Source organism: Mustela lutreola, chromosome 5, assembly GCF_030435805.1.
Source record: "Mustela lutreola isolate mMusLut2 chromosome 5, mMusLut2.pri, whole genome shotgun sequence".
Taxonomy (NCBI): Eukaryota; Metazoa; Chordata; class Mammalia; order Carnivora; family Mustelidae; genus Mustela; species Mustela lutreola.
Window position 1 is genome coordinate 126374957 of NC_081294.1, and position 11207 is coordinate 126386163.

General features: G+C 40.4%; 1 pseudogene; it reads right to left on the reverse strand.

The window, feature by feature from the left end:
• Positions 1 to 804: 804 nt before the first annotated feature.
• LOC131832498 (elongation factor 1-alpha 1-like) lies at positions 805 to 2783 on the reverse strand (annotated as a pseudogene).
• Between the last annotated feature and the right edge of the window lie 8424 nt (positions 2784 to 11207).

The following is an 11207-nucleotide window of genomic DNA, read 5'->3' on the forward strand; positions in this document are numbered from 1 at the left end:
ATTTTAAATTCAATATATCCAAAATATAATCATTTTGATATTTAATAAAAAACAAATTGAAATAAATAAATATTTCCCATATTTAATAAATAAATAAAATAAAAAATAAATGAACATTTAAAAAATAAATTTAATAAATAAATAATAAAAATAATAAATAATTAAAAGCTTATCACTTCAATATTTTATATCCTTCATTTTTCATGCTAATTCTAAAATTGGTTGCATACTTGGAACCTTTGGTGTATCTCACTTCAGGTTAGACTCATTTCAAGTGCCAATAGCCACATACGGCTAGTGGCTCCCATACTGGACAAGTTGAGATGAGTCAGGTCATTATGCATTTTACAACTTATGAATAGTCTCTACAAATTTTAAGGTATAGAAGGTGCCACTGTTGCCTCAAAAATAAATTGCCTTCTAGTACATGCCTGTTATAAGATACAGAATTATTAAGGTACATCTAACTTGGTTATACCTAAGGGAAATGGGTATAAGTCAGCTGAGAGATCAACAATGTATATGCAGGCATAAACCAACAATACAAAATTGCCTACCACTTGATACCATCCTTAGAATCACACTTTCAGCCATAGCTTTTTTTCTCTCTCTCTCATTAAACTTTTGTTTTAATGGATCTCAAATTTGTTGACAGATTTTTGGTCAAGTTGTTTCCATTAAAAAGTAGATTTTAAAAACTAAGAACTTAAAACTTCCACACATACACACAAAAACAAATAATCCACAAAACATTCTCCTTTCCTTCTGAAGGTTTTATAATGCACTGTTAGCACTAACCAGTCTTTTACTCTTAAACGTAAATGGCCGACTGACATAAACAGTTCTGAGACCATTCTTCCACCACTGATTGAGACTGGGTGGCAGGTACTGGGGAGAATTTTCCTTTAGCCTTCTGAGCTTTCTGGGCCAACTTGGTGACCTTGCCAGCTCCAGCTGCCCACAGGAGAATAGTCAGAGAAGCTCTCAAAACACTAGGCTTGCCAGGAACCATGGAGCATCACCAGATTTCAAGAACTTGGGACCATCTTCCAGCTTTTTTCCAGAACAACAATGTATCATCTCCTTCAGTTCAGCAAACTTTCAAGCATTATGAGCTATGTGACAATCCAGCACAGGTGCATACCCAGCACTGGTCTGGCTTGGATGGTTCAGAATAACTACCTGAGCCATGAAGGTAGATACTTCCATTGTTGGGTACTGGTACTTCCATTTTTGCTGCCACCAATCACATTGTCACGACAAACATCTTTGACAGATACATTCTTGACATTGAAGCCCACGCTGTCCCCAGAAAGAGCCTCACTCAGAGTTTCATGGTGCACTTCAACAGACTTTACTTCAGTTGTAACATTGACTGGAGCAAATCAATTCCAGGTTTAAGAACAGCAGTCTCCACTCATCCCAGAGGGACAGTACCAATACTACCAATTTTGTAGATGTCCTGGAGGGGTAGATACAAGGGATTATCAGTTGGACAAGTTGGTGTCCAAGTGCAATCCAGAGCTTCAAGCAGTGTGGTTCCACTGGCATTCCCATCTTTACAGTTGACCTTCCATCCCCCAAACCAAGGCATGTTAGCACTTGGCTCCAGCATTTTGTGACCATTCCAACAAGAAACTGGCACAAATGCTTTCTTTTTCTTTTTCTTTTTTTAAAGATTTTATTTATTTATTTGACAGACAGAGATCACAAGTAGGCAGAGAGGCAGGCAGAGAGAGAGAGGAAGGGAAACAGGCTCCCTGCTGAGCAGAGCTTGATGCCAGGACCCTGGGATCATGACCTGAGCTGAAGGCAGCAGCTTTAACACACTGAGCCACCCAGGTGCCCCATAGCCAATTTTCTTAATGTAGGTGCTGACTTCCTGAATAATTTCCTGTAGTTCTTCTGGCCTTAGGGTGACTCAGTAAAATATGTTTTTTTAAATATCAGCAATTAGTTGTTTTATACCCAATGTATAAGCCAGAAGGGCATGCTCATTGGTCTGCCCATTCTTGGAGACACCTGCTTCAAATTCGTCCACACCAGCAGCCACAATCGGGACAGCAAAGTCAGCCTGAGATGTGCCTGTCATCATGTTTTTGATAGAGTCTCTATGTCCTGGGCCATCAATGATGGTCATGTAATACTTGCTGGTCTCGAATTTCTACAGGGAGATATCAATGGTGATACCATGTTCATGTTCAGCTTCAGTTTATCCAAGACCCGGGAAAACTTAGTGGAGCCTCTTCCCTCTCAGCAGCCTCCTTCTCAGATTTTTCCATAGTTCTTTTGTTGATCCCACCACATGAATAGATCAGATGACCAGTAGTGTTAGAATTGCCCACATCCACGTGTCCAATGACGATGATGTTGTTGTGAGTCTTTCCCTTTCCCATTTTGGTTTAGGTTTAACAGTGGTTTTCACAACATCGATGTTCTGGTGGCAGACCCATTTTGAAAAAACAGCTATAGCTTTTTGTCCATTTGTTATTGTCCACTTCAGAAAAGACACAGTATGGAAAAAGGGGGGGGGGACCCTTCTATCTGAAAATCTTTTAATTGTTTAAAAATTAAAAGTTCCTTTAAGAAGTCTATTGAAAAAGTGATCAAAAGTTAGCAGACTTTTCTTTTTTTTTTTTTTTTTTTTTTTTTTTTGGTAAAGGGCCATAGAGTAATATTTTAGGTTTTGTGGGCCATATAGTCCTTGTCATACCTATTCAACTCTGCCATTGTAGTGGGGGAAAAAACAAAGATACTATGTAAACAAATGGATGTACCTGTGATTCAATAAAACAATTGACAAAAACAGATGGTAGGACCACAGTTTGTAACCCTTGGTCTAAACTACTTTTCTTTCAAGTAAAAGGAAACCAGGTCAAACTTATTGAATATTTATTGACAGTAACAATGACAACAACAAAATCTTAGTGGAAATGTTCAAAAGATGTTATCAGGTACCCATTTTTTCTCCACTTCTCGGCCATTAAAATCTTCAGATTTAAATGCCTTTACGATTGCCAAACTGTGGAAAGAACCAAGATGCCCTTCAACGGACGAATGGATAAGGAAGATGTGGTCCATATACACTATGGAGTATTGTGCCTCCATCAGAAAGGATGAATACCCAACTTTTGTAGCAACATGGATGGGACTGGAAGAGATTATGCTGAGTGAAAAAAAAGTCAAGCAGAGAGAGTCAATTATCATATGGTTTCACTTATTTGTGGAGCATAACAAATAACATGGAGGACATGGGGAGATGGAGAGGAGAAGGGAGTTGTGGGAAATTGGAAGGGGAGGTGAACCATGAGAGACTATGGACTCTGAAAAACAACCTGAGGGTTTTGAAGGGATGGGGCGGGGTGGAAGATAGGGGGGGACAGGTGGTGGGTATTAAGGAGGGCACGTATTGCATGGAGCAGTGGGTGTGGTGCAAAAACAATGAATACTGTTACACTGAAAAGAAATTAAACAAATAAATGCCCTTACTGTTCATGATCTCAGAAGGAAAGAAAGTAACTCTCTCTGGCAACTATATCAATTTTTGGGGAAAAAATATATTGAGGCCTTTCTTAAGCCATTTTCCCATCCTTGGATCAACTGACGTTCCCAATGGAAGGAGGTCTCTTAATGGTCAACACAGCCCCCATTTCCACACACATAAAATCAGAAATGAGAGAAGAGATAAGTAGAAAATAAGAGGAAAAAAAGGAATAACTTATGAAAAAGAAGGAAAGAAATAGAGTGCAAGGAGTCAAGATGGCGGAGAAGTAGCAAGCTGAGACTGCTTCAGCTAGCCGGAGATCAGCTAGATAGCTTATCTAAAGATTGCAAACACCTGAAAATCCATCGGCAGATCGAAGAGAAGAAGAACAGCAATTCTGGAAACAGAAAAACAACCACTTTCTGAAAGGTAGGACCGGCGGAGAAGTGAATCCAAAGCGACGGGAAGATAGACCCCGGGGGGAGGGGCCGGCTCCCGGCAAGCAGCGGAGCAACCGTGCACAAAATCAGGACTTTTAAAAGTCTGTTCCGCTGAGAGACATCGCTCCAGAGGCTAAACCGGGGCGAAACCCACGCGGGGTCAGCGTGGCCTCAGGTCCCGCAGGGTCACAGAAGGATCGGGGGTGTCTGAGTGTCGCAGAGCTTGCGGGTATTGGAACGGGAAAGCCGGCTACAGAGACAGAGCCGACAGTAAGCTCGCAGCTCGGTGTTACCTTGAACCGGTCGCAGGCTCGGTGAGCTCGGAGCGCGGCCGGAGGTCAGGCAGACGGGAGTAACTGGGCGCTGTTCTCTGAGGGCACACTGAGGAGTGGGGCCCTGGGCTCTCGGCTCCTCCGGGCCGGAGACCAGGAGGCCGCCATTTGTATTCCCGTCCTCCGGAACTCTACGGAAAGCGCTCAGGGAACAAAAGCTCCTGAAAGCAAACCCGAGCGGATTACTCACCCCGGCCCCGGGTAAGGGCGGTGTAATTCCGCCTGGGGCAAAGACACTTGAGAATCACTACACCAGGCCCCTCCCCCAGAAGATCAACAAGAAATCCAGCCGAGACCAAGTTCACCTACCAAGGAGTGCGGTTTCAATACCAAGGAGAGCAGCAGAATTCCAGAGGAGGAGAAAGCCAAACACGGAACTCATGGCTTTTTTCCTGGGATTTTTTTTAGTCTTGCAGTTAATTTGATTTTTTCTTTTTCATTTTTTTTTTTTTCTCGCCTTCGGGTAAATTTTTTTTTTTTTTAACTGTTACCTTTTTCTTTTTTAACGATTTTTTACTAGCTTATCTAATATATATATTTTTTCTTTTTTACATTTTTCTTAGGTGTTTTCTTTTTTTAAAAATTCTTTTCTTTTCTTTTCTTTTTTTTCTTTTCTTTCTTTTTTTTTTTTTTTCTTTCTTCCTTTTTGAACCTCTTTTTATCCCCTTTCTCCCCACTCACGATTTTGGATCTCTTCTAATTTGGTTAAAGCATATTTTCCTGGGGTTGTTGCCACCCTTTTAGTATTTTACTTGCCCCTTCATTTACTCTTATCTGGACAAAATGACAAGACATAAAAATTCAACACAAAAAAAAGAACAAGAGGCAGTACCGAAGGCTAGGGACCTAATCAATACAGACATCAGTAATATGTCAGATCTAGAGTTCAGAATGACAATTCTCAAGGTTCTAGCCGGGCTCGAAAAAGGCATGGAAGATATTAGAGAAACCCTCTCAAGAGATATAAAAGCCCTTTCTGGAGAAATAAAAGAACTAAAATCTAACCAAGGTGAAATCAAAAAAGCTATTAATGAGGTGCAATCAAAAATGGAGGCTCTAACTGCTAGGATAAATGAGGCAGAAGAAAGAATTAGTGATATAGAAGACCAAATGACAGAGAATAAAGAAGGTGAGCAAAAGAGGAACAAACAGCTACTGGACCACGAGGGGAGAATTCGAGAGATAAGTGACACCATAAGACGAAACAACATTAGAATAATTGGGATTCCAGAAGAAGAAGAAAGTGAGAGGGGAGCAGAAGGTATACTGGAGAGAATTATTGGGGAGAATTTCCCCAATATGGCAAAGGGAACGAGCATCAAAATTCAGGAGGTTCAGAGAACGCCCCTCAAAATCAATAAGAATAGGCCCACACCCCGTCACCTAATAGTAAAATTTACAAGTCTCAATGACAAAGAGAAAATCCTGAAAGCAGCCCGGGAAAAGAAGTCTGTAACATACAATGGTAAAAATATTAGATTGGCAGCTGACTTATCCACAGACACCTGGCAGGCCAGAAAGAGCTGGCATGATATTTTCAGAGCACTAAACGAGAAAAACATGCAGCCAAGAATACTATATCCAGCTAGGCTATCATTGAAAATAGAAGGAGAGATTAAAAGCTTCCAGGACAAACAACAACTGAAAGAATTTGCAAATACCAAACCAGCTCTACAGGAAATATTGAAAGGGGTCCTCTAAGCAAAGAGAGAGCCTACAAGTGGTAGATAAGAAAGGAACAGAGACCTATACGGTAACAGTCACCTTACAGGCAATACAATGGCACTAAATTCATATCTCTCAATAGTTACCCTGAATGTGAATGGGCTAAATGCCCCTGTCAAAAGACACAGGGTATCAGAATGGATAAAAAAACAAAACCCATCTATATGTTGCCTCCAAGAAACACATTTTAAGCCCGAAGACACCTCCAGATTTAAAGTGAGGGAGTGGAAAAGAATTTACCATGCTAATGGACATCAGAAGAAAGCAGGAGTGGCAATCCTTATATCAGATCAATTAGATTTTAAGCCAAAGACTATAATAAGAGATGAGGAAGGACACTATATCATACTCAAAGGGTCTGTCCAACAAGAAGATTTAACAATTTTAAATATCTATGCCCCCAATGTGGGAGCAGCCAACTATATAAACCAATTAATAACAAAATCAAAGAAACACATCAATAATAATACAATAATAGTAGGGGACTTTAACACTCCCCTCACTGAAATGGACAGGTCATCCAAGCAAAAGATCAGCAAGGAAATAAAGGCCTTAAACGACACACTGGACCAGATGGACATCACAGATATATTCAGAACATTTCATCCCAAAGCAACAGAATACACATTCTTCTCTAGTGCACATGGAACATTCTCCAGAATAGATCACATCCTCGGTCCTAAATCAGGACTCAACCGGTATCAAAAGATTGGGATCATTCCCTGCATATTTTCAGACCACAATGCTCTAAAGCTAGAACTCAACCACAAAAGGAAGTTTGGAAAGAACCCAAATACATGGAGACTAAACAGTATCCTTCTAAAGAATGAATGGGTCAACCGGGAAATTAAAGAAGAATTGAAAAAAATCATGGAAACAAATGATAATGAAAATACAACGGTTCAAAATCTGTGGGACACAAAAAAGGCAGTCCTGAGAGGAAAACATATAGCGGTACAAGCCTTTCTCAAGAAACAAGAAAGGTCTCAGGTACACAACCTAACCCTACACCTAAAGGAGCTGGAGAAAGAACAAGAAAGAAACCCTAAGCCCAGCAGGAGAAGAGAAATCATAAAGATCAGAGCAGAAATCAATGAAATAGAAACCAAAAAAACAATAGAACAAATCAACGAAACTAGGAGCTGGTTCTTTGAAAGAATTAATAAAATTGATAAACCCCTGGCCCGACTTATCAAAAAGAAAAGAGAAAGGACCCAAATAAATAAAATCATGAATGAAAGAGGAGAGATCACAACTAACACCAAAGAAATACAAACTATTATAAGAACATACTATGAGCAACTCTACGGCAATAAATTTGACAATCTGGAAGAAATGGATGCATTCCTAGAAACATATAAACTACCACAACTGAGCCAGGAAGAAATAGAAAGCCTGAACAGACCCATAACCAGTAAGGAGATTGAAACAGTCATTAAAAATCTCCAAACAAACAAAAGCCCAGGGCCAGACGGCTTCCTGGGGGAATTCTACCAAACATTTAAAGAAGAACTAATTCCTATTCTCCTGAAACTGTTCCAAAAAATAGAAATGGAAGGAAAACTTCCAAACTCATTTTATGAGGCCAGCATCACCTTGATCCCAAAACCAGACAAGGATCCCACCAAAAAAGAGAGCTATAGACCGATATCCTTGATGAACACAGATGCGAAAATACTCAACAAAATACTAGCCAATAGGATTCAACAGTACATTAAAAGGATTATTCACCACGACCAAGTGGGATTTATTCCAGGGCTGCAAGGTTGGTTCAACATCCGCAAATCAGTCAATGTGATACAACACATCAATAAAAGAAAGAACAAGAACCATATGATACTCTCAATAGATGCTGAAAAAGCATTTGACAAAGTACAGCATCCCTTCCTGATCAAAACTCTTCAAAGTGTAGGGATAGAGGGCGCATACCTCAATATCATCAAAGCCATCTATGAAAAACCCACCGCAAATATCATTCTCAATGGAGAAAAACTGAAAGCTTTTCCACTAAGGTCAGGAACACGGCAGGGATGTCCATTATCACCACTGCTATTCAACATCGTACTAGAGGTCCTAGCCTCAGCAATCAGACAACAAAAGGAAATTAAAGGCATCCAAATCGGCAAAGAAGAAGTCAAATTATCACTCTTCGCAGATGATATGATACTATATGTGGAAAACCCAAAAGACTCCACTCCAAAACTGCTAGAACTTATACAGGAATTCAGTAAAGTGTCAGGATATAAAATCAATGCACAGAAATCAGTTGCATTTCTCTACACCAACAGCAAGACAGAAGAAAGAGATATTAAGGAGTCAATCCCATTTACAATTGCATCCAAAACCATAAGATACCTAGGAATAAACCTAACCAAAGAGACACAGAATCTATACTCAGAAAACTATAAAGTACTCATGAAAGAAATTGAGGAAGACACAAAGAAATGGAAAAATGTGCCATGCTCCTGGATTGGAAGAATAAATATTGTGAAAATGTCTATGCTACCTAAAGCAATTTACACATTTAATGCAATTCCTATCAAAGTACCATCCATCTTTTTCAAAGAAATGGAACAAATAATGCTAAAATTTATATGGAACCAGAAAAGACCTCGAATAGCCAAAGGGATATTGAAAAAGAAAGCCAACGTTGGTGGCATCACAATTCCGGATTTCAAGCTCTATTACAAAGCTGTCATCATCAAGACAGCATGGTACTGGCACAAAAACAGACACATAGATCAATGGAACAGAATAGAGAGCCCAGAAATAGACCCTCAAATCTATGGTCAACTAATCTTCGACAAAGCAGGAAAGAATGTCCAATGGAAAAAAGATAGCCTTTTCAATAAATGGTGTTGGGAAAATTGGACAGCCACATGCAGAAAAATGAAATTGGACCATTTCCTTACACCACACACAAAAATAGACTCAAAATGGATGAAGGACCTCAATGTACGAAAGGAATCCATCAAAATCCTTGAGGAGAACACGGGCAGCAACCTCTTCGACCTCTGCCGCAGCAACATCTTCCTAGGAACAACGCAAAAGGCAAGGGAAGCAAGGGAAAAAATGAACTATTGGGATTTCATCAAGATCAAAAGCTTTTGCACAGCAAAGGAAACAGTTAACAAAATCAAAAGACAACTGACAGAATGGGAGAAGATATTTGCAAACGACATATCAGATAAAGGACTAGTGTCCAGAATCTATAAAGAACTTAGCAAACTCAACACCCAAAGAACAAATAATCCAATCAAGAAATGGGCAGAGGACATGAACAGACATTTCTGCAAAGAAGACATCCAGATGGCGAACAGACACATGAAAAAGTGCTCCATATCACTCGGCATCAGGGAAATACAAATCAAAACCACAATGAGATATCACCTCACACCAGTCAGAATGGCTAAAATCAACAAGTCAGGAAATGACAGATGCTGGCGAGGATGCGGAGAAAGGGGAACCCTCCTACACTGTTGGTGGGAATGCAAGCTGGTGCAGCCACTCTGGAAAACAGCATGGAGGTTCCTCAAAATGTTGAAAATAGAACTGCCCTATGACCCAGCAATTGCACTATTGGGTATTTACCCTAAAGATACAAATGTAGTGATCCAAAGGGGCACATGCACCCGAATGTTTATAGCAGCAATGTCCACAATAGCCAAACTATGGAAAGAACCTAGATGCCCATCAACAGATGAATGGATCAAGAAGATGTGGTATATATACACAATGGAATACTATGCAGCCATCAAAAGAAATGAAATCTTGCCATTTGCAACAACATGGATGGAACTAGAGCGTATCATGCTTAGCGAAATAAGTCAAGCAGAGAAAGACAACTATCATATGATCTCCCTGATATGAGGAAGTGGTGATGCAACATGGAGGCTTAAGTGGGTAGAAGAAGAATAAATGAAACAAGATGGGATTGGGAGGGAGAGAAACCATAAGTGACTCTTAATCTCACAAAACAAACTGAGGGTTGCCGAGGGGAGGGGGTTTGGGAGAAGGGGTTGGGATTATGGACATTGGGGAGGGCATGTGATTTGGTGAGTGCTGTGAAGTGTGTAAACCTGGTGATTCACAGACCTGTACCCCTGGGGATAAAAATATATGTTTATAAAAAATAAAAAAATTATAAAAAAAAAAAAAAAAAGAAATAGAGTGCAGATACAAAGTTACTCACCAATGGCATCATATCTCAGCACATTATCACTCCTGATGCATTAATTCCAGTGAACAACGGAATACTAAAAACAACAAAGACTTTTTCACCTGAGAGGATCAGGCACTGGGGTGGGATAGGGGACAAAACCAGACTCTAGATATAATGATAGCCTCATGTTAAGTAGAAGACAATATGTAGAGATTATAACAAAGACATTCAGTGATCCAGACTGGGGGAAAATCGCCAGAGACGGAGGATTTCCAACAGGCAAGTCAATCACTGCACCAAACAATCTGAATCAAGGGAAGATATCCTGACAGAGGTGACTGGCATTCAAGGAAGGCAGTCCTGCCTCACAGCATTTGGGTTATCATTTTAGTTTCTAAAAGACTGCAGATATCAGAGACAGAAAGTGATGGATATTGGATTTCAACCTAAAAAGCACAATGATCTGAGTTGATGCTGAGAGGTGGTACTGTGCTACTAATGAATACCTGACCATTGGTCTGGAGTTCCTTCAACTCCCCTACCCAAGGTCAGGATTTTTTTTTTTTTTAAGATTTTATCTATTTACCTGATGGAGAGAGAGATCACAAGCAGGCAGAGAGGCAGGCAGAGAGAGAGGGAGAAGCAGGCTCCCCGCTGAGCACGGAGCCCGATGCGGGGTTCAATCCTAGGACCCTGAGACCATGACCTGAGCTGAAGGCAGAGGCCTAACCCACTGAGCCACCCAGGCGCCCCCAAGGTCAGGATTTTCCTAGAACATGAAAAAAGAGCTGAGTCTGAAACTGAAGATCAGTTCTTAAGCAGCTTATTTCCACAAAGAAATATTTACTTATTTATTTATTTGTCAGAGAGAGAGAGAGAGTGTGCACAAGCAGGGGGAACAGCAGGCAGAGAGAAGCAGGCTCCCTGCTGAGCAAGGAGCCAGATATGGGAGTGACCTGAGTCAAAGGCAGATGCTTAACCAACTGAGCCACTCAGGCATTCCATTCACACAGAAATAAGATGTGGAAACTGAGCAGAGTTTTAAGAACAGAGGATATTTTTAA